This window comes from Benincasa hispida, chromosome 8 (assembly GCF_009727055.1).
Source record: "Benincasa hispida cultivar B227 chromosome 8, ASM972705v1, whole genome shotgun sequence".
NCBI classification, from domain to species: Eukaryota; Viridiplantae; Streptophyta; class Magnoliopsida; order Cucurbitales; family Cucurbitaceae; genus Benincasa; species Benincasa hispida.
The window spans coordinates 39,875,511-39,882,115 of record NC_052356.1 but is presented as its reverse complement, the minus strand read 5'-3'; the positions used below and the strand labels follow the sequence as shown (position 1 = coordinate 39,882,115).

The 6,605-nt window shown below is 34.4% G+C and overlaps 1 long non-coding RNA gene across 1 annotated transcript; it reads right to left on the bottom strand.

The window, feature by feature from the left end:
• Nucleotides 1-351: 351 nt before the first annotated feature.
• On the bottom strand, nucleotides 352-2,654 carry LOC120082805. Its single transcript, XR_005483287.1, has 3 exons — nucleotides 2,209-2,654; nucleotides 1,977-2,030; nucleotides 352-1,895 (listed from the first exon to the last, which is right to left on the bottom strand). It is a non-coding gene; the product is annotated as an uncharacterized LOC120082805 (long non-coding RNA).
• Between the last annotated feature and the right edge of the window lie 3,951 nt (nucleotides 2,655-6,605).

The following is a 6,605-nucleotide window of genomic DNA, read 5'->3' as shown; positions in this document are numbered from 1 at the left end:
GAAAACACAATGTAAAAGTTGAAAGCATCTGCTCATACCTCTCCCACCTCCAAAATTTAGAGTGGCAAGATCCTCATTGCACTTTAAGAAAAACGAAAACAAACTTATTAAAATTTTTTGAAAAAGAGGGTTGAGCAGAGGTTGTGCATGAAAGGTAAGACTGTTAAACAATGAAGAAGCTACTAAGGTGGAAAGAAGCATGCAATTTGTAGGAAATGAACTAAGGAAATGTATAAAGATCATCACAATTGCTAATTTGTCAATGCACAAGAAGATATAACATCAAAATGAATTTCATAAGGATAAGTTATAAAAAATAATAAGACAATGATAGACAGAGCTAGAACGATGGGTGCAAAAATTATAAGGATTCATTCAATATTACCAGAGCGCTAAAGTACAAGGACTGAAAGGATATATCGCAAGTGAAAATACAAATGATAGAGAAAAAAATTGCAACTTTAAATACATCACCACCAAATTTATGGCTGCTATGGAGGATCATCACATTGTAGGGCCAGAGGGGCAGCGCCTTGCGAATCAGAAAATCGTTAAGGCTAGCGAAGATGAGGATGGACAGTTAGGCCATGCAGGTAGACGGTCAAAAGTTGAAGTACTTGTGATTCCTTTTTGCCTGCATGCGTTGATTTTGGCAAAGGGTGAGGATGTTGCGCTATACATTGACAAGAGATTGCCGTATGATTTCTATGTCCTAGTGCAGTTCTAAGAAAGATTGACGGAGGGGCACAAACTGAGTTGGAAGTTCTTCAGAGATGAAAGTTTTAAGCTCATCAAGGCTGAAGGGGAAGAGTGGTTGTGGTTGGGAAGGTTGCGGCAAAACACCCAAAGTCTCACAAATCAAATTTCGGATTGGAGCTGGTTAAAAGGGCCAATGCCCAAGCCATGTGGGTCATGGAATTTGGGTGGAGGAGGAGGTGATTTTTCTGTGGTGGATGGGGAAAGATGCTTATATGGTGATTGGCTTGGGGAGTTGTGGGGAGATTGGGGTGGACTGATGAATTTACTCAGTCAAAAGAAGAAGGTTGGTCAGGTTCTCAGGCAAAGAAGATAAAGACTCAAAAGGACTTGAAGGGAGGATTTCTAATGGAGAAGGATTGGGCATGCACTCTTTATGGTCATGACGCTCTGGGCTCTCTCTAGCAAATTTTTTTGTCTTTGGTGGAAGTTGGCTCTTGGCGGTTGAGGGGCATTTAGGTCAATGATGGGCCGCTTGGGTTCAACGAGCCGCATGGGCAATGCAGTGAATCCTTCAGAATTATCATCAGGATTTTGTTGTTGATTAGCCTGTGTACTTCGGTCATAGGCTCTTCGTCAATGCCAAAACCTGCCGATGGGAAAAGGCTAGTGATATTTCAGGGGAAAAAGAGTTGGTTGCAAGGTTTGCAAAGGTCCCCTTGATTTTCTTTGCGATTATGGAGATGCCTCTTGCAATGTAAAGGCAGCCATTACGCGGTCCCTAATCCACTTCTTGACCAAATAAACCCATAAACACGCCTCCGATAGGAGATGATTTGAAGCCAATGTCCTAAGGCCCGTGATAGATACTTTCCATTGAGAGTCAGTTTGCGTCAAGACCTTTAATATCTCCTTCAAATGCTCATCATCTGGCTCATTCTTCAATTAGTTGATTGCCCAACACATCAAGAATGTCTTTTAACTTGAAGAGCTCGTTGATGTCGCGAATGCTAAACGATACCACTCGATCATTTATGATTACCGCATCTTCATCCTCATGTAGGCGACCTTGATAGCACGTACGTACAATACTTTGAATGATGATGGATGGGCATTGACATAATGTCTCCCATCCATGTTCGACTATAATACATTGGCATAAGTCCTTTTTGTCTTGAGTAAAATTCTTGGGATCTTCCCTAAACCCAAATTGAAATTGATTTAGATACTTTATGCTTAAATCAACACAAAAACTTATCCTAACATTCTCCAAAACTCACCCAATCAGTGACTTGCTCCAAAATCGCTTCCAAGCCAAGCATGAAGTCACCAACCTACACATAACCCACAATTGGGAGTTTAAAATTAAATCCAGCCTTTAAAACCCCTCCCAGAAAGTCTCGAGTTCATAATAATCACAACTCCGTACCAAAAATTCTCTTTAAATTAGACCAAAACTCAATGGGCGATCGAAAACCCATTCAAGAAAAATATAAAAACCTTAAATCTTACCCAAGATTCCAAGTTTCCGGCGAGGCGACGGTGACCGACGGACGACAGATATGAGGGAACGGCGGCGCAGCTCAGGTCCGACGGCGCTCGTGAAACCAGGGAGAGACATGGCGGCGTGAAGAAGCTGAGACGTCCGACGACGAGGCTCGGCGTGAACAGGTCTGGCGACGCACGAGTTGCTCTCAGCGGCTGGCGTGAGGTAGGCTAGGCGGCGGCGTCTCACACCGAAGAGGGAGGGAGACGGAACGAGAAAAAGAATGGAGGATGGGTTCAAGCGGCGGCAACTCACGAAAACGAAAAAAAAAAAAAAAGGGCTGTGGGACCTCTTTTTCGCGTGAAGCAAGGAAGGAGAGAGAATTTTTTTTTTTTTTTCTTCTTTCCTCCCAAAATGTAAATGTAAATATATATAATATATACATATATAATCCTTTTTTTCTTTTTCTAAATCAATCAGAAATCCATCTAATTAAATTCAAATTCCAAAACAATTACTTAACTTAATTTAAAACCAAATTTTCATATCTAATTTAGAACCATAATTCCCCCTTCTCCTTCTTAAATACTAACCCTTTTAAAACTCCAGATTCCAATTTTTTTTTCAACCTATTTAAATCAATTATCTTATCAAATTAATTTAAATTATCTATCTTCTCCAAATATCTAAAATTTGATTCCAAAACCCAAAATTAACGAAAACAAAACTTAATATTTTGAAGTACTTAACTTAAATTCACCTCAAATATATCCAAAATTTCAAATCTTCTCTAAATTGAAATAAATTCCTACCAATTGAATTTAAATTGAATTATCTTAACCCAAAATTAAATTTTAGTCCTAAAATTCAAAATAACATCCAAATAATTTAAGATAATTAAATTAAAAATTATCTCAAATTTTGATTGTTACGGTAGGGCTTACTACTTTTTTACTTAATTGATGATTTTGTCATTTATGCATTAGATTTAATCAATGTTTTAATTAAATTTTGCAAAAAATTCCCAGTTTGATTTCTTGTTTATAATCTTGAAATGAAATCTAATCTGACTTTAATTTCTAAGCTTAAATTTAGTTTAATTTGGAAATTTCTAAATAAAATTTTAATTCAAGTAGATTTGGAGTTGGAAAATGATTTTTAGTTTGGAGTTTGGAAAAGGATTTTAATTTTAATTTTAATTTTAATACAATTCCAAATCAACGTTCTAGTTTGATTTAAAGTTAATATTTTTGAATGATCTAATTGGTTTTCAATTTTGATGGAAGATTATAATTTGTTTAGTTTTAATTTCAAATTTTCAAAATGGTTTTAATTTAGTTTTAGTTGAAAATTTCAATTTAATTCAAATAGAGTTTTCTTATTAAGATTTCAAGCCGCTAAATTGAATTTCATATTATTCCAAACTGAGGCCTAAATTTAATTTTAATTTAAAATTTCCAAACAGGACCTTAATTTCACTTTCTTTTAAAATCTCTCATGTAGTTTATTTTAATTCCAATGCATATTGATTGAAATTTCGACAAGAATTCCAATTTTGTTTCTCATTGATTTTTCATATTAGACTTAATTAGATTTTGGGCTGACCTTTAATTTAGTTCCTCCAAATTTCATCTTAATCTGATTTCGATTGTGAGTTCTAAAAAGAATCCAATATTAATATGTTGTGAAACCTTTTTTTTGTTTTCGCATATGCTCTATTTGAAACTTCTAAAAAAAGCATTTTCATTTCAACCTTAGTTCACAAATCTCATAAATGAATTTTAAATCAATTTTAATTCAAGTTCGTTAATCGAATTTCAAATTTATTCAAGTTTAATTTCTAAAATGTTCAAATTTTGTTTTAATTTGAATTCTCTAAATAGCATTCAATTGGATTTAAATGAACTTTGAAAAATGAGCTTGGTTTGAAATTTCTAAAAACAAGTTTAATCTCGATTTGATTTTTTCATAAATGATTATAACTTGGTTTTAATTCAAAGTTTTCACATGAATTTCAATTATATTCAAATTTGAATTTTTTAAATAAAAATTCCAATTTAGTTTTTACCTTGATTTACAAAATGAATTATAACATTTCTTTGAAGGGCTTACACCACTCATAAAAATTAATTCATATTTTACTTTTAAAATATGAATTGATTCACATGAAATATTTTCTTAAACATCATGTATATGATGGAGTTTAGATCGTCAAGCATCTAAAATTTTTAAAGTAAATATCAACGTGATAATAAAAGGACGGATGTTTGTCCACTCACAAAGTGCAACTCTACTTTATTTTTAAGGTTAGAATGTGATTTAGTGAGACATTATTTAAATTAAAATTTGATATTTATGTGTGTTCGCACGAGATTTCAAGATAAATGTATTTCGTGGAACTTGAACTTTGTATTTGTATTAATTTTGTGGAAAGTGAGTACAATCTCTAATACACAGTATTTTGATGCTTTCAAAATAAACTATAAATTTTAAGCTAGTTAATGTTCTTGGATGATCAACCTTTGGGCTTGTTGATATGTGATCAGCCTTTGGGCTTGTTGATCTGTGATCGGCCTTTGGGTTTGTTAATCTGTGATCGGCTTTAGGCTTGCCTTTGGGCTTATTGATCTGTGATTGGTCTTTGGACCTGTTGATCTTCTTAGGTGATCGTCCTTCGGCCTTTGAGCTTGTTGGCTTGTTGATCTTCTTGGGGTGATCGGCCTTTGGGCTTGATGATTTTCTTAGGTGATCGGCCTTTAGGCTTGTTGATCTTTTTGGGTGATCGGCCTTTGGGCGTGATGATCTTCTTGGATTATCGACCTTTGGACTTGATGATCTTCTTGGATGATCGGTCTTTGGGTTTGATGATCTTCTTGGATGATCGGTCTTTGGGCTTGATGATCTTCTTAGATGATCAGCCTTTAGGCTTGTTGATCTTTTTGGATGATCGACTTTTAGGCTTTTTGATCTTTTTGGATGATCGGCCTTTAGGCTTATTGATATTTTTGGATGATCGGTCTTTGATCTTATCGGTCGGCCTTTGGGCGAAACTTGTTTTGTGGAGTTGAACTTAAGTTGGTGTTGATGTTGAAGTTGATTTGATGTGATGTGGTTTGATCTCTAGTACTTGATCCTCTGATTCTCTCTCAGCTGAATGTGTACGCTTGATTTGAGGAAGCGAAGAGCGTGATGATCGTGGAGTTGAAGTCTTGGAAGAATACTTGTATCTTTGAAGGACTTCAGTCTTTAAGGGTTTCTATCTTTTAAGAGTGTTTGTATCTTCAAATAACTTCAGTCTTCATTCAAAGGACTTCAGTCTTCAGAGTTGAAGACTGGTCTTCAGGCGTGGTCAGCTTCAGAAGTCAAGGAGTCTTCTGATTGTAAAGAATTTTCTATAAGCTTTGGAGTATAGAATATGCCTGGAATTCATGGGCTTGGGCTTGATCGGTCCATAGGCTTGACTAATTGGATTTGGGCCTTATTTGACATTTTGGTCAAAATAAGCCTATTTATGGGCTAAATTGTACTTTTAGTCCAAATAATAATATCAAATTGGACCGAAGTAATTTATTCAATCCAACGGTTACGAAGGAACATGTGGCATCATCGGACTTCGCCAATTTATGCCTGCAACTTCAATTTGGGACAAATGTCAACTTCTAATTAGTCTGGACTTTAATTATTTGGAATTTCGTCATTAATTTAGTAAATGACGTGGCAATTTGCGATCGGTCCAAAATTTCTCATTCAACAATGTGTTAATTAAATGCTCATCTTCTAATTTGTATTATTTAAAATAATATAAATTTTGACAATGAATTTTAAAATAAAATCGACTATATGCAATGAGTATTGTCTAGGTTGAGGTAAGGGAACACTTCTACCTAATAACTATTCATTAGTTGCATTTTGTTTAATTTCATTAACATTTTTTTTTAATAAGTATTTTTAATAAAATAAATATTACTTTTACAAATAAGATGTTTTCAATGAGTGTTGCAGGATGCTAATACCTTCCTACATTCAAATGCCTCCTAACCTAACTTTGGTTAGGTAGACCACGTTTTTTTCCTTTTAAAATAGGTGACCAATCACACTATTAAGATTTGGTGGCGACTCCAAATCTTGGCCACTTCGTGTCACGATGACGTTGCGACAGTCGTGATTAAAGTCCGTTGATATTTGTGTGTTTTGTATGTTTATTATTATATTATATATATATATATATATATATATATTAGACTATTGAATGTTTTCATATTCCTAACCAATATATGAAAGAAAAAGAACCTTCCTCTCGACGAAACAGCAATCACCAATTATTCATCTTAAATAATTTTATTATTTATTGCTTTTGAAAAGGGAACTCTAACGATGATTCCTTTCACTTTTTGTAAATTATTCTATTCCTAATGACATTTTA